We start from the raw sequence: 22443 nt of genomic DNA on the forward strand, positions 1-22443 counted from the left end.
AGAACAAAAAAATACAAAGCAGCATAGAACATCATTATCAATATTTGTAGCTATGTGTTTTCCTATATACAGTTTGGTAATCACTTCCTTCATCTCCATTAACTATATTATTTTTCTGAAATATATTTCACAAAATGTATAACCTTATTTACACCTGGTAAAATATAGACAGCAAATATATAAACTGTTTGCTTTTAAACACAATTTCCCAAAAAGTTATATCGATTTGGGCAAATAAAATTAAAACACTAAATATAAACAGTAATAATTTCCAGTTTTCTCTACTTTCTGTTTACATCTTCCCCAATAGGCCGAATGATGTACTCAAAACTTTGGCTGCAGAAATAACATATAAGAATTTGGTAGTTGAAAAGGCAATCTAAGTTTGAATTCCAGGTAGGCATAATTGCAAAGCATCCATCACTTGTTACACTTTAAATAAACAGTATAGTGTCCAAATGTTGTAGTGGGTCCATCATGAAAAATAATAGTCTCTGTTGTAAAAGTTCTTCCTGAAATAGATACTTGACTTCCTCTAAAAGCTGTAATTTTTGTGTCAAATTGTTTGCTCTACAACATTGTAACCTTAAAATTAGGTATTTTCCAAATCTTTCTATATGTAATGTACACAGCATTTGTGATCTATAATGTGAACAAGTCATTCCCTGAGTTGCTGTTTTGATCAATTTGTTAAAAGGTACTGATTTGCAGTCTGGTACTGTGAAGTATAGGAATCGTTCTGCTTGTATGTGAGTGGTAGCAGTAAATGAACACCCTTCACATTTATGCTCACATCAGTAACTTAGTTCAAATACGTTTTCAATGTTTATTCCTTCATGTTCTAATACTCAAAGCATGAGCATCAAAAATTCTTGTGCATCTTTTTGTATGTTGAGAGTAAATGCCAATGAACCAGTACATATATCCAAAAGATGCCGAATGCCAGATGCAGTACTCATTTTACTTCTGTCACTGACCAACTGTTGAAATACATGATGTAGTGCAGAACAGAATCTTTTTTTTATGATTTGCCATTATTTCATGATGAAGATCTGGTAGATAAAACACAAAATTCAGAATCACATTAGTATAACAGTTGATACCTGAACTGTTTTCCATCAGGTATCCTACAATTTCATCAACACTCTCCATTTTCTTTCTCTTTACACTTTCCATTTTATTCAGTTGTTTTCTTTTTCTGAACCTCCGTTGAATGTTTCCCATATTTCCATTTTGGACAGACTACACGTTTCTCATGAGGAGCATAAAGCTTTCTTAAATGATTTTACTCTCTTACACAATTTGCATCAGCAATAACCTATTTCTCATCACAATCTATCAAACACAAACCAGACAATGTTCTTACTCGAGACAATGCAACGTATGCATTTCCTCTTTGAACACAGTACTTCTAATATTTACGAAAGCTCTGTTTATCCTTAAACCTTGAGATTTATGAATAGTTGCTGCATATGCTAGAAACAGAGGAAATTGTTGTCTGCGAACATACAAGTCTTTTTCAAGTAAAACAATTACAACATAATGCCCAATCTGTGTTACCTTATTATTCTGATCACATTTTATAAGCAAAAATCATATTCTCTCTATTTAGCAAATTTACAAAATCAACAATTTTCCAATTACTCCATTTACTAATCCTTCTTTTACATTCAAATTACGCCGCAAAATGACTCAACAGTTTATGCATACATGTACATTCTTTTGTAATCCTGCATTTGTAGATACAGACTTTTCCAAAGAATGCAATGTAGCCTGTAGTTTCTCAGTAAGAAAAAGTGTCACTCACTGGTGTTCGATTTTGTCAATAGCTTCAATTTCCACTATTTGTTGTTTTTCCAGTTTAAGATGTTGTTGATAAATGTAGAAAACTCTTGCAGTGTAGGCATATATGCAATTTATAGACTTGTTTTCTGCAAGCATATTGTACATTACTTCAGCTGCTGTTTTTCCAGTTGTAAACAAGTTCTTTAATTGCTGACTTTCTAAAAGTTGTTTACCGCGTTTTGTCAAGACACCAATTCTTATGTAATTTGCTTGTTGCATATTTTTAAGAAGTATTTTATATTCAAAGTTTATCCAAATATTTACATTTCCAATACTTCCCAAACATTTCCTTGTGACATCATGCAGGAGTGTTTTAAAAACAGTTTGTCCTTTAACGGGAGTAAGTTGTAGTAGGTCTCCAAATACAAATAAATGTTTTCCTCCAAACAGAACATCATCATCTGTTTTTAATATCTGCTGCATTCTCAAGTGTGCCAAGAAAAGCATTAAGTCTGAGACCATGCTCACCTCATCAATGATTAAAAGTTTCATTTTCTTTAGTACTTTTGAAACTTCCTAACAAGCTTCTCCAGATACCTTCTAATATTCCAATGTATTATCATTATCAACAGGTAGCATAAGCAATCGATATAAAGAAATACCTTTAATGTTGTACACTGCTAATCCAGTTGGAGCTGTTTTGACACAAGATAAATGTGATTCTGTAGTTTTACGTAGATAACTGGTCAAAACTTTGATTCCAAAACTTTTTCCTGTTCCAGCTTGACCACTGATGTACAGTAGAATAGGTTTAAATGATGAACATTGGCTTTTTTTTCCTGCAGCACACGCTCCTCTCAAATAACTTACCTTTCTTGAAGGACACTGCCAAACTCCTTCGAATAACGTGGGAAGCACGATCTTTGCCTAAACATAAGCTGGACATTGCTGAGCTGATAGATGCTCAGGGCTTGGACATGCTTCTTATTACAGAAACATGGGCTGATCAGGCAGCAGGCCCTGATTTCTGTGATCCTGTTCCACAGGTTTAACGGTATTCAGACATGACAGAACCCGTAAAAAAGGCGGTGGACTTGCTTTGATCTATCGTGATACACATGTAGCTTCCTTTGAGCCTATATCTTCCAAACACTGTGAAGTCTTCTTTTTTCAATTTAAAAATAGCAAATCATCTCTCATTTAAAGTGTTATTACTTTACCATCCATGAAGGGCTAAAAATGAGTTTCTTACATCTCTTGACCCACTTCTCGAAACTTGTGCTCTCGAAAACAGCTTTCACATTCTAGATGATTTTAATTTTCATATTGATGCCATCACAGATGAAAACACTACCTTCTTACTAGACACTATGACCTTGGCAGGCCTAAGCCAAAAGATCACAGGCCTTACGCATGGGCAGGCCAAACCCTAGATGGAATCTTTACTAACAATGAATTTTTTTGAGATTAAGGAGATCATACCATTGACTTGGACTGACCATTTTGCAGTTATCTTTGAGCTTAATAGTCTACCCACGGATCAGCCTGTGGGGTCCCTGAGGGATTCTCAATGAGCCCTACTCTTTTTTAAGAGTCTACGTGTCAGAATTGACGACGTTAAGCAGATCTTTTGGTATGGCATTAACATCCTATGCGGATGATGGGGGGGCAGAGCTAGCCACGCCTGGAGATGGCCGCTTTCTGAGCGATCTCCTTCGGTCGCTCTAAACATCCTTAACTTATCCTTTGATTCCAGCCTGCTTACGAACTGTAAGTGATGTCATACTGAATCGGAACACTCTGACATATCATTATGCCAAATCTCACACTCGGAGACGATCTGTAGCTGGAGAAATCACAATCGGAATGGAGCCGCTGACGCCCGGCCGGCACTACACTCGTGTGCGCTGCCTCACTTCCTGCATTCCCGAGTTGTGGTGGGCGCGGTCAGGAGAGATTGCATTCTCACTGAGGGGCGGAAGCCGCGATCGGCAGACTGCTGGTGAAGTGTAAGGCACCGTAATTGTTCCCCTCCGGGTGCCTCTTTGCTGTGATTCGGCTGCCCGACCTACTTCTGTGATCCGAGCCCGCAGGTGAGACTTTCCTGTGGGCCTGTCTGGTCCCGGTGGAAGCGGCTGGAGACAGAGGAGGACCGGCTCCGGAGGCTTGGGCCTGCCATGCAGACTTCACACTGAGACTTGTGCTGCACGCACTCAATCTGCTGTGCACGCGACCCCCATACTGTGTGCTGCTATCCTCTGACCGCCTCCGGCCCGCTGTTCTGCTGTGGTGGTGGTTCCACCTGCGCCATTGGCTCCCTGGAAACCCGGGTAAGATATGTGACATTGCCTGTTCCACAGCATGGTGCGAGTGGAGGGAGTCGTATGGGCACTGGGAGGTGGAGGCCTTGATCGGCGGATTGCGGCGACATACAGAACACCGTGCTGGCATACACGACCCAATGATGAATGGTGCGCTTGCCTGACTGCCTCCGGCCCTGTGGTTTTGCCACAGCGGTGCTTCTGCCTGCGCTGTAGGCGCCCTGAAGACCCGGCTGGGAAATCCAGCATCACCTGCTTCATAGTGGGGGGCCTAACACGACCTAAGTGTCAGTAACAGGGAGATACATGCTTGAAATACTGTACTGTCTAGATGGAATGATTAAAGGAGCTTTCTGTATTTCTCACTACACATCTGTGACACCTGTGCTCTGTCAATGTTTAGACTGCATACTCGTACTGCTGACACGGTTCCTCTTACTACAACTGCAGTGTGATACGCGCCGCCACTAACTAACTGTCTTTTAACACCTCAATAGACCAGGCAACACTTGCATCCTTTCTCCACTTCTCTGGATACTGGGGAACAATCCACAACATACCATTGGTAAAGGCAAATTTGTTATATCCTATCACAGAATGGGTAAACCGGACAGGAATCAGCCTAAGATTAACTTTGAGCAGCCCAAAAAAAATGCAGAAAATGACCCTGACGGACAATGTGACTTGCAACAGGTAACGTCCGTCACTGGTAGACCTGATACTAGTGATATACAGGCCATGTTCACTACCATACAGGCCTCACTAGCTAACATAGACGGCAAAATAGACTGCTTAACATATCGAGTGGATCGCATGTCCGAGAGATTGGACAAGCACACTGAACGCATTGACATGGCTGAGCGGCGCATATCAGATGCGGAAGATGCCCAACGACGACTAGAGACCAGACATGACAAGATAGATAACCACCTGAAGGCACTCATGATAAAGACGGAAGACCTTGATGTGCTTTCCCGTCGCAGTAACCTACGCCTCATGGGAATTGCGGAAACAACTAACACGGGGCCCATGGAGCGATATGTTGAACAATTACTTATCAATCTCATGGGCAAGGACACCTTCTTGACTGTCTTCATAGTGTAGAGAGCCCATATGTCATTAGCCCCTCCCCCTCCACCGGGCTCTAGACCACGCCCGATTATTGCTAAGATCCTAGATTACAGAGACCGCGATGCCCGAGAGATGGGTAATTTACACTACAAAGGCATGGACATATCCATGTATTTTGATTTCACTCCACAGGTTCAGGAAGCCCGGAAAAAAAAGTTTGTTGCTGTAAAAAAAACGCGCAGAGAGAATAATATGCCGTATGCTATGCTCTATCTAGCTAAATTGAAAGTGACTGATGGTGGGAAGGGCATGATTTATACTGAGCCAAAAGAGTTGATTAAATATATCCAGCACAGGGGCCAACAACAACTGCTCCGCAAATCTCCCAAAGAAAACCCGGAGGAGCATACATCTACTTTAGATGTTGAATAGCGGATCACCTGGACCTGCATTAGTTTCATACAACGATGTCTGCTACGAACTATGCCCACTTCCCTACATATTGCAGCAGATAAGTGAATGTTGAAATTCTCTATTGATGGCTTGACTGGACCATGAAACTTGTGAACTAGAATGCTACCTGTATTATAGTGGGTTGCTGTTATACTTGGTGCTACACGCCTGGAGAGGGATATGTATGAAGTGGAAAGACCCCCATCCTCCGAAGAGAGAAGATTGGCTTAAAGCTTCATTTGCCATGGCCCGTCTAGATCAGGATGGAACTGTGGAAAGGTCTTTAAACATCTGGCAGCCCCTTATGAGTTGGGGCCGAGATCTGAGAATAATATAGTCTCTGTTGGCTTTCCCCATGGTCCTATGATTACACCAAGCCTTCATCAAACGGGGCCGGTCGGATTGACCTAAGCAATGGGGTGCCCAGTTGGAAAATCACGGCTTTTTAAGCTCTGCAGAAGCTTATTGGTGAGATGAGGACAAACAAATAAATAAAATTAAAAATATATATATTTTCCTTAAAATCTAAAGGCAAGTACACACCTTTTTGTAAATCTGTTGGTGGCAGCTTACCTGTTTTAGGCTCCATACGATCTATGGCCTGAAATGTGTGTACAGATGGAATAAGAATAGACTCATATGTATTTAAATCTGCCAGTTCTTAAGGAAAAGGTACCAACTCTAATTTAGTATGCACTGCTCTAGCTAGCATTTTGTTTTCTTTTAATTTGTTGTAACAGTATTTACAAATAACTTGATCACTACCCAATTCAAACTGACCTTCCACCAACAAATAAACACCAAATTGCTGCCACTTTTCACTTTTTAAATATAAATAAACATTCCTTTGACTTCTATAGTGATTTTGTTGACAACAAATACAAACATCATTTGGTTTTTCAGCTGAAACTGTGTTAAACTTTGTAATTTCTTTTGCAAACTCATCAATACTAATCTCTTTCTCATGTTCTTCAACACCTACACTTATCAAATTCTCAGTTTCTCTACACTTGTCTTCTGATCCAAAAAAATGAAACTGTATATCATCGCAAACTTTCTCTATATCTGATACAGAACCATGGAAGAACTGTATTCATTTCACTTAAACATTATGCAGGGATTTTTACATGGTAGAGTCTCCTTACTAACTTCCGCGTTTCAGAGTGGTGTACAGCTGACAATCTTAAATGATAAAAAGTACTTTGGCACAAGCAAGAGAATGACCTTGCAACTTAGTATATTTTCCTATTTTACATGGTTCTAGTCCTTGTAACATTTTAATCTTCTGTTTATCACTTTTTTTGGCATATCCTTGTAAATAAATTCGTAATATTTTAATAGATACCTGTTAAATACTGACAATACTGCTACAATCCCACTTATATACAGGAGCTTGTGTTCACCTCCCTTGAACTTCTTCAGCTATTGCTTCTTCCACATTCCTAGCAACCATTTTTTCTTTTGGAACAAACGGGAGAAACATGTTTCATCTCATAGCTTCGATCACTAGTATCAACTGCATGTACTAATGTGCTCTCTTGAAAATAGCTCAGAAATGGAAGTGTGCTTCCATTCACCAGTAAAAGTTTTACAAAGGTTACTTCCATTAACCAGTCTTTTTCTTCTCCTTTTGTCCTTCATGAACACCATTGTTTTATCCAATGTTCTCATTCTCTTCAATGTTCATATAAATAATATCCTTTTCATTTCAAAAGCTTTGTCTACTACACTTGCAATCTGTTGCCTTCTCTTTTAAGCTACTGATCTTCTTTTTTATATTTTGTACTATCTTCAAATACATTTTGTACTACTCAACCTCTAAACATTCCTTTTCTTATGTCTTGATGTTCTTTTAGCCTTCTTGTTATATGCATTGTTTTCCCATGAAATGAATTTATTTTAACATCTTCATTTGCGTTTTGCTTCTTAGTTGTTCTAAAACTTTTCTTTTTCTTTTTAACATTTTCGTCGCTTTTCAAAATCGGTATAACTGTTTTAAGAAACTGCTTAGTTCTCTTACAGAAGTCTTTTTTCCTTTTTCAAAGTTTTCCACTTCATCAAATCTCCTCTTTTCACTATTCTTGAAGTAGTGCTGTTTTTTTCTCATCTTCTCTGTTGATCTTTTGTTCCCCTAATCAGTAAACCCTCTACCAACATGTCTTAAAGCTCAATTTTCTCTTGCAGCTTCAGTTTTTGCCAACTACTCAGAATGTTGGGCCTAGCCAAATTTAAAACATCAACCCTTCTCATGTCACTGTTGTAAGTCTCACCATGTTTCTGAACGCATGCATGCGTCTGTCTGTGCCTTTTGCTAGTGGTATGAGACATAAAAAGAATCATACAACCTGTGCTTCACACTGCATGATCTCTAAATTTATGTAGAAGAAAGTGGATGAATCGCTATCTACTCATAAACAGGGCACCTGGGTATTGAAAAGTCCTTTTGAGAAGCTCTGTAACATCTACACACATAGGACATGTCTGCCTGTCCGTCCGAATGACATAGCAGAACTGAGAAGTTTTGTCCACCTGTATTAGGAGCTACCAGGTTTTTAAGCTAGCATGTTCAGACCCATAACATGTGTGAGAATACATGTACAAGTAGACACATACCTCAGTCACAAGAGCACACAGACCTTTAAACTTGACAGACTGCACTTCCGTTTTCAAGCAGACACTTACATGTATACGGCCTACTTTGAGTGTACCTCTCCAGAGACTCATACAAAGTACCCTAATCACTAATCCGTCTACCAACATGTCTTAAAGCTCACTTTTCCTTTGGAGCTCCAGTTTTCACCAACTCCTAAGAAGGTTGGGGCTAGCCGAATTTAAAACAGCAAACCTTCCCATGTCATTGTTATAAGTCTCACCATATTTCTGAAAGCATGCATGCATGTCTCTGCTCCTTTTGCTAGTGGCATGATACATAAAAAGAAACAAACAAATAGTCGTATACCTGTGTTTCAGACGTCTAGCATTTTCAGATGCATAACAAGTGTGAGAAAACATGTACAAGTAGGCACCTACCTGAGTCACAAGAGCATGCAGACCTTTAAACTTGACAAACTGCACTTCCCATTTCAAGCAGACACCTACATTTATAAGGATTACTTTGAGTGTAACTTTCCAGAAACAAAGTACCCCATTCACCAATCCATCTGCCAACATGTCTAAAAGCTCACTTTTCTCTTTCAGCTTCAGTTTTCATCAACTGCTGAAAATGTTGGGCCTAGCCAAATTTAAATCAGCAATCCATCCCATGTCACTTTTGCAAGTCTCACTATATGCCTGAAACTTTTGAGCTGGAGACCATGTCTGTTGAGTGTGCCTCCTTTCCAAAGTAGGAACTTTTTTGTTCCGTTTTTAGCATTGTTGCATTATGGTCGCTACTATCACTTTTTAATGTTATAATTGAATCTGATCTGTGTTTTTAAAAAAAGTTGTTAAAGATAACCAATTGCTTATTTTGCACACTTGGGAATCATACCTGTTTAGCAGAACTGGTTTCTCTTGGGGCGGACTACGGGGACCGCTTTCACTGTCACACTTCCGTTTCATGAGGAAGGTGCAAGGGCGGGTTCACGTATTGGATGCAGTTACGGGGTTAGATCAAAGCATGGCCGCTGAGCAGCCATGCAGTGGACGCATGCAGCTGGCGCACCGCCGGAGTCCTGAAGCCGCACCAAATGCAAGCCCGTCTGCGCCTGTCCATGCCTGGCCCGTACCTAGTGCCAAGGATGCTGCCAGTTTCAGCCCCCAGTTCTGTGTGAGGTTCATCTATACCAGGGATCAAATACTTGACCTGAATAAATTCGGTAGGTGCTGCCGGAAGGCCAGCTCTAGGTTCTACCCATCTATGACACCTTTTCAAAGTCCTGACTGTAAGTTTGCTATTTGCTATTTGCTTGTCTACTACTCAATTGAAATCAGTGGATCGTATTAATATTTAGGCTGTGCTGGGAAGGGCGAGATCTGTATTAGGAACTTTAATAAACGCCTGCTCGCTCTGTAAGCATGCTACAGAGTTTGCGCTGTTTGTAGAGCCACATGGTGTAGACTTAGCCTTTTCGACGAAAACCTGGGGAGAAGCTTCCTCAGACCCTGATTTAGCTATGGCAGTCCCTGTTGGGTTCACCATCTTTAGACAAGACAGGGTGGAGAAAAGGGGCGGGGCTAGTTGTTATATATAGAAACATGTGGAAAGGTACTTTCAATGTCCAAAATATTGGGCCCACTTTGGAATCCCTGATATTCAATATTCTAATTATCAACCATTACTCTTTTAAGGGCATTTTACTTGATCAGCCCCCAGGTCCCCGGGCTGAGTTTATGAGTACCATTGGTAACTCCTTGGATATTATATCTCAGTCATCTGATTTTACGCTCTTGGGCAATTTTAATCTTCATTTGTTGATCCCTCAGACTGAGAAGCTGTTCATTTTCTCGATATTACGAACATTTTAGGCCTCACTCAGCAGGTGATAGGTAGCACTCACTCAGGAGGTCATTTGTTGGATGGACTGTTTACAAATAACAAGTCCTTGCTTTGTCTTCCTTCACTCCCGCTTGTATGGTCTGATCATAAAGCAGTAATGTTTTCACTCCCTGTTCAAAACCCTCAGTCAGAGATTCGGAAACACAAACATCTGAAAAAGATTCAACCCTGGAACAGGCTTGCCATTAAGGATCTTAACAGCTCCCTGTCACAGAACCCTCCGGTTTTTCTTAGAGAACCCATGGAGGGGATTGGTATTAAAGGAAAAGCACTTGCTCTACTAAAATCATTCTTGTCAGGTCGGTAACAGTTTGTGGCTCTTGGTGACTACAAGTCGCTGAATTTCACACTGCCATGTGGAGTACCACAGGGCTCGTCATTGAGCCCTAACCTTTGTAGTATCTATGTTGCCCCAATGGCAAGGCTAATTAGATCCTTGGGTTTCTCTGCTATTTCGTACGCAGATGATACCCAGATTGTTGTTTCAGTGACAGGCGCTCCAGACGAAACAGCGGCACAGTTCCACACCTGTCTTCGCCAGGTGGGGGACTGGATGTCCGCTGTTTGAAGCTGAATGCTAGTAAGACTGAAGTCTTACTTTTCGGCAACCATACCAACTTCTGGGCACCCGCTCTGTGGCCCTCAGAGTTTGGTCCGCTCCCCAACCCAAAAAGTAAGGTCAAAAACTTGGGTGTTACGTTTGACTCTATGCTCTCCTTTGAAGGACATGTTAATCATGTCACTTCCGCCTCCTTCTATACTTTAAAAATACTGAGAAGAATTCTTCAATTCATCCCAGTTGACTTAAGGAAATTAGTGGTTTCGGCCCTTGTTTTATCCAGAGCCGACTATTGTAACGGGGTCTTTAAGAACCTCGGCAGAAATTGCCTCAATAAATTGCAGATTGTGCAAAATGCTGCAGCGCGCCTCTTGTTGGATATCCCAAAACATAAATCAGCCTCTATGGCGCTCAAAAGGCTTCACTGGTTGCCAGTGAAAAGGCGGATAGAGTTCAAGGCTCTTTGCATTGCGTTCAAAGCCACTCACAATATTGGGCCAGCATTTTTTAAAAATAATTTGCAGCCTTATGTTCCTGCCCGCCAGCTCCACTCGGCACGCTCTCATAACCTGGTAGTTACCGGGTTTAAAAAGTGCACCTGGGGGGGAAGGAGTTTTCTGGTCAGTACAACCAGACTCTGGAACACAGTTCCGGTGTGGCTTGAGGAAGAAACTCACCTGTTGCTATTTAGGAAGACACATACCTCAATCACAAGAGCGTGCAGACGTTCAAATTTGACAGACTGCTCTTCCAATTTCAAGCAGACACCTAAATCTATACAGCCTACTTTTAGTGTACCTTTCCAGAGACTCATACGAAGTAGCCTGATAACTAATACCTCTGCCAACATGTCTTAAAGCTCACATTTCTCTTGCAGCTTTAGTTTTCACCAACTACTCAGAATGCTGTCCCAGACTTAATGTGGTGAGTGGTGCATTCAATTGCTGCATGGCATAATATTTCCGACCATGAATCCTGTTGGCCCCTGCCTGCTGCCACCTGGCCCTGGGCAAGAGAGGGCCTGTCTGGGCTTGGTGAGCAGCACAATGTGCCTGAGGTCCTGGGAGCCCCCTTACACCAGTGGAAGAGCTCAGCAGGAGGAACACTGTCCCTGTGCTTCCCCAGAGAGTGGTGGAACAGAGAGGCTGAGCCCTTGGACAGGGAGGGATGGCTGACTATGAAAGCCTCTCCTGGCTGGTGACTTTCACAGGATTTACTCCAGATCATGAGTGGCAGGGGGGTCGATGGGGGCTACAGAACTGGATCCAGGTACAATGACCTAGACCTGAGAGTGGAGAGAGAGCCCAGCTGCTGTCTATGCCTCAGGAGAACAGGGAGAGCCTGGGGGCCCCAGGGGAGGCCATGGGGGCTTCTGGCTGCTGCATGGTTTGTGGTGGTGGGTCACCCCCATCAGCCCTATGCTAACCCTGGAATGCTTCTGCCCTAGATAGGGTGATCCCATGAGTAGATACAGGACCTTGCTTCTCATGCCCCCCTTCGCGAATGGGGGGAGGGAAGAACTGACTCCTTACCCTAAGTGGGTATAGGCCTGGGCCTCATGCTCTTGCCTTGTCTGAAGGTCTGATAATGCCCTGCACCATTCCTTACAACCAGTAGAGATAGTGCCTGCATTTATACTGTGGCCCTTCTGGGGGCCATCTTGCACTGATCAGCAGACATGGTCTCCCTACTGCCTCTCTTCAGGATTGGTGGCTGTTCTCTCCTTGGCCCCTGCATTGACCAGTCGCTGTACTAGACCTGAGAGTTCATTCTACATTGACGCTCTGGCCTGCAGATAGATATTAGTTGGGACAGCAAGAAGAGCATCTGCTGCTGAGGATTGGAGGTGCACCTCAGGATGACCAGAGTGAAAACCCAGATGAGGCCTATCCCAATTTGAGGACAGGTCGAGACGTGGTGGGGAGGCTGATATGCTGAGGTGCCTGCTGGCCTTGCTGTCGTGGCCCTTAAGACCCTGGGACTGCCTGGGGTTGTCTCCCATCCCACTGAGCTTAAGAGCTGTTCATAAGGTTATGAAGATGTAATACTGACTCCTCCGCCTAGTGTGATCAAGGACAAGATCGCCTGCAAGAGAAACCCGGACATGGGAGGGACCTTTTCTTGGAGGCATTACTGAACTCTTGGGTGATGGTGGAAGCACAACTCAGCTACCTGAGATGGATGGGGGCTTCACATTCCAGGATATCCTTCAGCCCATAACGGCATCCCGGTAGGTGTTAGAGACTAAAATAAATACCTTGAGTGCCGATTTGGGCCTCCTATGTGATGATCACTGGTGTCTGGTGGAGAGGATCACCATAACTGAACGAGAACTGACAGATATTCTGCCTGTGTTTACCTCTTCAACTGAAAGACTTACCACCATAGAGTCCAAGATTCACACGCTTGAACTTAGAGTCGAGGAAGCCAAAAATCGATCATGCCATAATAATATATGTGTGGTGGGCCTACCGGAGAACTTGGAGATTCCAACATGGAAGATTACCTTGAGACATGGCTTCAAGAGGAGGTAGTGCTGGGGGGCCTTTCTTTATTCTTTGCTCTGGAGTGGGCCCACAGGGTGCTGACCAGGCTGCCACTCCTGAGGCCCCCTTGGCTGTTTGTAGCCTGCCTGCTCTACTATAAAGATTGTGACCACATCCAAGCACAGGCACACCGCAAAGGAGAATTCCAAGTTAAAAACACTGTGGTAAGGATCTTTCCAGACATTTCATGGGGAGTGCAGAGGCAGAGAGTCTTGTTTCAGGAGGCTAAGAACAAACTGAGCAGATGGGCCATTTTCTATGGGATGCTGTTCCCAGCCTGAGTCAGAGTGGCAACACCTGACTGCACCAGGTTATTTCAATCCCTGCAGGACATCTGGAACTGGATTGACCAACATCTGCAGAAAAGGCACAATCAAGGCCCCTATAAAAAATGTTCACGGTGGACCTGCTCGAGGTGCAGAATGAGGACGCACAGCTCCATGGCCCCCTCACAAGCTGAAGCACAATGGGGAAGACAGAACACAATGGAGATGGCGGCGTCAATGAGTGGCAGAGGTACGGCCCCCTGACATCTAGGGGGATGGAGCTGCGTGAGACCAGACTAAGATCGCTACTCCAGTATCTCTGAAGAATCAAGCCTGATGCTGCCCAATGTGACCCTGATTAAATACTTTGAAGCCTTGGACATACTGGTAACATTTTGGGGTACTTATGTTATGAAATTGAGATCCTTAATGAGGAGTGTGGATCCTGTTTGAGTTCTTTCCCCGGGCTGAGAGTAGAACTCCAGTGTCCAACAGTAGATAGACGGACTGCTGCCCTGAGTGGATCTTTTTTCTTTCCCCTCCTCTTAGAGAAACACGTGGGTACTCCCACAACTTGTTGACATTTGTTTGATTGTTTGGATGGGGTGGTCAAAACCTGTTGGTCCTGGGGAGTGGGGATAATGTTTTTTTGTTGAATTCTTGGACACCCATGAGTCGCTAAATCTTTTGCAGAATGTCTGCACTGCATGCCAGGATCCTGAAAGATGTGAGAAGGGATCAGGGATAGAACACAAATGCCACCATTCTTGACATGTATGTTAGATAGCAATCCCCCTGACCTATAAATACCTTTCCTTGAACATCCAGGTTATGCACACTATGTCTAAGACCTATAAAGTGTTTTCTTACTTAAAGAGGAGGGGCATTCAAATAGCACTTTCGCAGGAAACACAACTGATGGCCAAGGAGGGGCTGGTGCTACAGTGCCTCTGGAGAGGACAGGCATACTTTACAACATACTTGGCTTATGTCAGGGGAGTCCTGATGTGGATTCGGCCAGAAAAACCATTTCAACATACAGGAGATTTAATAGGATAGGATAGGATAGAGTTTATAAAGCGCTCGAATGCCGAGGTGTCTTGGCGCTAGGGAGTTGAGAAAATAGAGGGACCGCATACAGCTATACCGGACCTATTTAGACTGCGGGGAAAAGCCAGGTTTTTAGAAGTTTCATGAACAGTTGTCTGTTTGGTTGAAGTCTCATAGTGATAGGCAGTTGGTTCCATAGCCTGGCTGCACAGTGTGATAGACTCCTGCCTCCCCATCTGGCTCTACAGATTTTAGTGTTACAGATGCGACCCATGTTTAAGGATCTAAGGTTTCTCGTGGGAGTATACCAGGAGAAAAATATACGAAAGTCAGCTGCCCCTCCACCATATAATGTCTTGTGAACCAGGCATAAGGCATTAAATTCCATTCGCTGCTGTATCGGGAGCCAATGCAACGACCTGACGGCAGCAGAGGTAGAGTGGCCTTTCAGAATGTTTAATAATAGATGAGCAGCAACATTCTGAATTGATTGCAATTTAGCCCTCTGCGCCTTGTTAATGCCTATAAATAGTGCATTGCAATAATCTAACCGTGAAAGGATAAGGGCCACTAATACTGTTTTTCTTAGCTCCTGGGGAATGAAAGGGAACACCTTCCGAAGAAGTTTCAGTACAAAGAAACAGGAAGAGGGTACATGGTTCACCTGGGCCGCGAAACTAAGTTGGTCATCAAAAATGACTCCCAGACTCTTGACCTTGGCTGATGGGACGGAACATTCACCGGCCTCTATCGGCCACCAAGTATGGTTCCACAGGGATGAACCGTTGCCAAACTCCATCACCTCAGTTTTATCCGTATTGATTTTAAGATAGTTACTGCTCATCCAGCTCATGATGTGAGTCAGACAAGCATGGAAGCTAGTGGCAGTAGACTCGGACTGTTTAGATACAGAGATGACAATCTGTGAGTCGTCCGTATATGACACTAGCGAGAAACCATGCTCTCTGATGAGACTGGTGAGTGGGGTAACATAAATATTGAACAGAGTTGACGACAGTGCAGATCCCTGTGGCACTCCACATTGCAGAAGGAAAGATTGAGATTGCAAATTTTCCCAATGTATGGTCTGTTCTCTAGCGGCCAGAAATGAGGAGAGAAGGGACAGAGCCAGATCCCCAATCCCCACTGCCTTCAGCCGCCGCACTAACACTGTATGATTCACGGTGTCAAATGCTGCCGATAGGTCTAGGAGGATGAGGATGGCTCTTCCCCCATCTACCTGTCTACGAATCTCCTCTGTTGCCATGACCAATGCCGTCTCTGTCGAATGACACGACCGGAAGCCATGCTGACTTGGGTCGAGCAGATTGTTGCCATCTAAATATAAAGTTAGCTTCTGGTTTATCGACCTTTCGAGAATTTTGGCTGCAATCGGCAGACACTAAATAGGTCAATAGTTCTTGACCTCCGAGGGATCAAGGGCCGGCTTTTTCAGAATAGGTCTGATGCAGGCTTTTTTCCAGACGGATGGTATATCCCCGACTCAACTACTTGATTTAGGAGGGGGTTAAGGTGTCGACTGATAGCCCCGGAAACCAGGTGCATAATGGCAGGTGGACATGAATCTTTCGGGGACCCTGATTTAGTGGATAATAGGATTTTGTTGACTTTGTTTGAAGTAAGCGAGCTGAAACTGTTAAGATGGCAGTGCAATGTCTTCTCCTCCAGTGCTCTGTTCAGGCCATTTTCATTAACCTGCACATTGTTATGAAGGTCATCATAAATCTGCTGAACCTTCCACTGGAAAAAGTTTGCCATTTCATTACAGAATGCTTGATATGGGCTGAATGAAGTGCTCTGTTGTGTCAGATGTCATAGGTCAGATTTGTTGTGGTGCCTAGAGGGCTGAGAAGTAGAAATATTATATGTATATGCGCCAAACACAGATCAGAGCAATTTTCTGATGACTTTATCCAGAGTCCAGACCCCTTGCCCCTCACTTATCTCACAACACCATAATGAGGGAGGGTTAACTGTGTGGCAGACCTACAGATGGATTGATCTCATCCTCCATGGTGGACACATCCACAAGGGAGGCATTACTTCTTTTTCTCTAGCCTACATGAAGGCCACATTCATCTTGACATATTTCTCGGTACCCCAGATGTCCATAGTTTAGTGTACTTGGCTGAATACTTAGCTCGCACAATCTCATACCATAACTCTATACTTTTGCATTTGAAATGGCCCAAAACCAGACCTTGTATTGCCATCTGGTGGCTGACATCCCTGGAGGACCAGGTATTTCAAGAGATGATCAGGGACAGAAATTACTCAGTACATTTGTGACAACGCCTGACACTGCCCAAGTGGAGTGGGATGCCTTTAAACAGTACTGCGTCGACAATGCATAGCAAAATTGAAACAGATCAGGAGCACCTTCTTGGAGAAAGGCCTGAGAGACGTGGAGACCCATAGGCCTGGGCACCCAAAATTGTAACCTGCCCTTTTGGAAGCTAAGGAAAATGTAGCAACCCAGACTGAACAACTTAGGTGCTTTGACTATACACAGTACATGGACCACTAACTAATAGTCCGGGTTAGCCACACGGACTTAGTGGCTGAGCTGACTAAACGTGGCTTGCCCATAGTTGAGCTCAAAACCGAAGGGCGGGGACAGAGTGTACAGCAAGGTGGGAATGAATGCCCTCTTCTCTCTCTACTACCCAACTCTGAATAAAAGTGTCATGGTACACGATGAGCCCATAATGCGGGCCTCCCTCGAGACACTGCACCTCCTGCGCTTTGCAGAGGAGGATGTGAAGGAGCTGGGCGGGGATATCACCCGACAAGAGATACTGAAGGCCATCAAAAACATGGTGCATGGCAAAACTCCAGGGACAGATGGGTTTCTAGTTGGGCTTTATGCTACTAACTCTATAGAACCGACACCCATACTGGTAGACCTATGTGCTGCCGCCAAGGACACCAGGTACCTGCCTGAAAACACCATGGAAGTGCTCATAGTTCCCATTCTGAAACCAGGTAACCAACACACCACCATACAGTGTATAGGCCGCTTTCGATGTTAAACATGTATTATAGGATCTTGAGTAGAACCCTAGCGTTCAGACTCCTACCATTCTTGCCCCAATTTATCCACCAGGATCAGGCGGGATTCATACTCGGTTGCAACAGAACCCTCAATATCAGGCAGCTATTGCCCGTATTCAAAGCCCGAGAATATGATCGAGCGAACGCCGCAGTATTCGTTGTAGAAATAGAAAAGGCTTTTGACAAGGCTTTTGGTACTACCTGTCCGAGGTGATATTATACATGGGACTAGGCAGGAACTTCCTGGCATGGAAGAGATTGCTTTATACAATTCTAGCTGCTAGGGTCTGCACAGGCAGGATCATCTCTGCTGGATACCCATTGGGTCGCAGAACGAGGGAGGGTTGCCCCTTGTCCCTCCTTCTTTTCGAGTTGGCCATGGAGCCTTTGGCTAGCTATGTGAGAACAGGGAACATCATTATATGTGGATGATCTACTGTTCTTCCTCTGTAATATCGGGGAGGACCTAGTCAGGGAAAGAGCCATGTTGGAACATTTCAGATCTCTGCCTGGCTTGAAACTGAATCGGCAGAAGTCTAGGCTACTCCCTACTGCACCACATAGAGAACTGCCCGAAGGACCAGCAGAGTTGTAATGGGAACCCCGCTACCTGGCCTACCTAGGGGTTAAAGTCTACCATGACCATGTCGCTATTTTAGATGACATGTCGGGCTGGACATCTGGTCTCCTAACTCTCACACAGACTTCATGAAATTGCTGCTGCTCTTAGTTGAGGTACTTATATCACTTCTAAAGATGGTGGCAGTGCCTCGTCTCCTATATCTCTTCGGTATAGTCCTGGGTTGGGTCCCACAAGTAATATCCTGAGACCTAGACTCCTTCCTTATTGCTTTCATATGGAGTGTGGGCCACAGAACAGTGGCGCTAGCTACGATGCAGCACTCAACGACCACTGGGGGATGACACTCCTTAATTTTAAAACATATCATCTTGCTGCCCAGCTCCACTGGTTTGTCCAGTGGCTGGCGAGCACATGAGACCCAGATAAGACCCCGAGTCCTTTTGCTTTGGAACTCTCTGATCTCTCTGTTACTGAGAGTGAGGCACTCCTCTGTCGGAGACACCCAGGAATTCCAGTGATAAATAGGTGCTGAAATAGATGCTTTCAAAATAAATAGCAAAATACCATACTATCCTGACCTACCTGACGCCATACTGAGTGAATTACCACCTGGTGGATATTGGGGAGAGCTCCAAACTTGGACTGCGGCGTGGGTGGCCATGGTGGGGGACTTGTTTAGAGAGTTTTCCTCAGAATTTGATCTGCAACAGGGCCCCTTCCTCTTGCATAGAGCGCTCATAATGGCTCTCTGCGGGCACTGCCACTACATTGTTCTCTCAACTGGCACTGTCAAGGCAGGTTTGTGCTTGTACAGAGCAATCTGGGAGGATCCACAATGACTGCTGGAGCACCTGCAGACACAGAGGGAATAAGATCTGGGAGTCCCTATCACTGACAAGGGATGGAAACTACCCTGGAAAGAACACCGAAAATATCCGGAAATGTTAGCTTCAAATTGATCAATAATTATATTCTCCACAGATCATAATTCACTCTAGAGTGGACTGGTAGATATTTCCATTTGGTTGAAGCAGCCTGCTCCCATTGTGGGAAAGTCGGAGCTCACATTCTACACATGTTCTAGTCATTTTCCTCCGTACACAATTTCTTGGAGGAGGTTATGGACACAATTGCTGCTGTCATCGAAAAGGAGATTCCTTGCTCTCTTATCCATTGTCTCCTGGGGTTGTTCCCACATACTTCCAAAACCAAAGTCAAAAATAAGTTCCAGGACTTGGTGTTCATATTAGCCAAGCTTGAAATCCCAAGAAATTGTATGTCGCCTGGAGGGCCCCGGGTGAATACCAGGAGGAAAGAAATGAAGAAATGGGCAGGATGTGAGAGGAGGATACTCTTGAAAGAGGCCAGGCGAGGGATAGGTACATTAAACACAGCCTGTGCCTGGGAATCACTGGCAGGTAGCTTTACTACTCCAGACCGCGACACCCCCATGGCTTTACCAGTAGGATCGCTGAGGCTCACTCCACACTAGGACTCGTCACGTCATTGTGACCAAACCTGATGCTCCCTTCTCCTCACAGCTACTCCATAAAAGGGGTCAGCGTTAGCCACCTGTTCTCTCCTACCGCACTTCTGCAGAGTTAAACACACTGGTAATTCGTAATAAATATATGACCACACGTCGACTCATGCGTAGGGAGGGAGAGGGGAATGTTTCATTATGTTTGGGGGGATGCCTCTCCAGTTTTGGGGATGCATCACTGCTGACTAGAAGGCACTGTATTTTTAACCAGAAGATACTACTGTATATCTGATGTATGAGCTGCAAAACACCAATAAAATTTGTTTATAAAAGAAAAACCTTTTTTCTTGCAGGACTTCAACCTACATCAACAAAGTTCATGAGATAAGTCAAGAATTGCAGCTCATTCCATTTGGATGCCTTCACAGAGATTGTGGTCTGATGGGTTCAGCAGGCCACCATGTCTGTAATAACATTTCCATAAAGATTTGTTTTTAAATAAAGGCTGTTTTCCTTAAAGGCAACTGGTCTGCATTTAAGAGAAACCATATTTTTGAAAAAATTAAAATTACAAGTTGTCGGTTGTCTTCTGTCCTCTGCCCAAAACACTTTATTTTTACTAAGCCCAGTTGGAGTTCGAGTAGCCGCACTACGCGAAACTCTGCCACGCTACGAGGAGTTCCACAATCGGGTGGAGTACTCTAGTTCCACCCATTCGTGTGACGTTTACACCATACGTCAACGCAAAATGCATTCTTGGGCGGAAATCTCACGTGAACTGCACCACCTAGTGTGCATGGGAGCGCCCATCTTGTTTCTCACTCTGTTTATGGTGCTGGGATCTAATTTTTGATTGTTTTTCAATGTATTTAATCCTTGGCTTCTAAAAAATGTTTCCCCTCATTTGTATTTATTGTCTTTTCTTTTGGCTTTCTGAGTGTGTATTTTATGTTTTTTCTACTTTTTGATTTGTTTTTTTTTAAGTTTTGTGCTTTTTCATTTTTTTTGCTTTACTTCCTTATTTTTTTACCTTCCTTCATTCTTTTTCCTGTTTCTTTTTAACCTCTACCGCCCCCACCCCAGCGCCATTGCAGAGCAGGGGTTAAAAAAAGGGCAGCAGCCACCTTCCTTGCGGAAGGCGGCACCAGGAAGGGGTGCAGCCCTTTGCTTTGTTCTCGGATGTGGAGGTGGCAGCGCTGGTGCTTTATGTCCTATGCTACTTCCCATCCACCCTGGCAGCAGGTCTGGGTCCGGGTAAAGACGGATGGAGCACCAGCAGCGTTGGATGAGGGTGTGCCAGGCAGTGTACCGCCACTCAGCAGCAGCTAATGTACCATTGGTCCAACATCCTGGACTGAGACCAGGACCTGTTGAACCTGCTAGAAGTGGAGGTCCCGGGGCTCGGTGAGTAATTATGAATATTATTAGGATATGTGTTCTCTATGCAATTGCTAATATTTTTTTACCAAATAGGTGCCAGTGCTCACACGCAGGTAAGTTAAGTTTACAAATAGTATGTGATCATTATTCTAGACAGGTGCTCTGCGCTACCTGATTGTACATTTTGGTGCTCACTTGGGCTGATTATGGAAGAAGTAACGCAGAGACTCCTTCGTCCTGTCACTAGGATACTAGTGGTAGTTAGTAGTATTAGTAATTTAGTGGAGCGACCTCTCTCACTTCAGTTCTTAGAGCCTTTTTTTGTAGCTCGTACAGAAACAAGCAACCAATTTTCTGAATATTAATGCATCCATCTATGCATTTAAACTTAAAGAAAAATGAAGAATTAGTGAATTGGCCCATCAAAAGGTGTTGAGAGATTGCAAATGAGCTGAGAAGAAGCAAACATAATTTGTTGCAGTTTATTAGTAATTCCAAAATGTATTTTACGAAATTTGGAATAGGGATTCGTAGGTTTGGGAGATTTGGAATAAGATCTGTGATACTACTAGTCAATCTGATTTAGAAAAGTTCAATGTTATTGTGGTTGCCTTTTCCTGCCCACAAATATTTTTGGAGAGAATATTTATTTACCACCAATCTAGTTTTCTCTTTATGTCTTAAATCAGCAACAAGGGGCAAGAAGTAGGCAGAGGCGAGTGAGGGAGCTGGAGGTGCCTCCCTGTCGACCCAAAGTTTCTCGGCCAATGGCTCTGCTGGCCTGAGTAAGTCCCGCTGTTGTTAACATTAATATTTATTTCAGTAACTTTTACCGCTCCTTATTTTGAAATATTATTTCTACTAGTTTTCTTATTTTTTTCCAAATCCTCTTCAATCTATTCATTTCAAAATTATTCTTATCCCTGCATTTTCAGATTTATGCATTTATTTTCTATAATTCAAGTCTCTGTATTTTTCTTTAAACTATCTCTGTGCTTGTCTGCTTGTAGCTTCCTTTCTTTTGCTTTGTCAGTCAGCCTTCCCTCTGCCATTATATATATTCTGTGGACTGCGTAGTGGTTGTACTATAAAGTTTCAGAGAATCTATTGATCACTTACTACTACTCTGCTGTGAAGATTGCATGCCCCTATTCTGTGCATGTTTGTTGAGATTACAAAGCTTTTGTTTACTTGCTCAGGCAGTAAAACAGAGAGAATGGCCATGGTCACATTGAATACCCCAAAGTTGTGTCTATTAGCAGAGGCTGTCAGAACTGTTCACTGGGGGGGGGGCGATTCCCTCGGAGGCAGATGACCTAGTCCCAATTCCAACCTGCCGAAGCCGATGACAGGTGAGAACAACTGTCACAAAC

Source organism: Triturus cristatus, chromosome 6 (assembly GCF_964204655.1).
Source record: "Triturus cristatus chromosome 6, aTriCri1.1, whole genome shotgun sequence".
Classification (NCBI taxonomy): domain Eukaryota; kingdom Metazoa; phylum Chordata; class Amphibia; order Caudata; family Salamandridae; genus Triturus; species Triturus cristatus.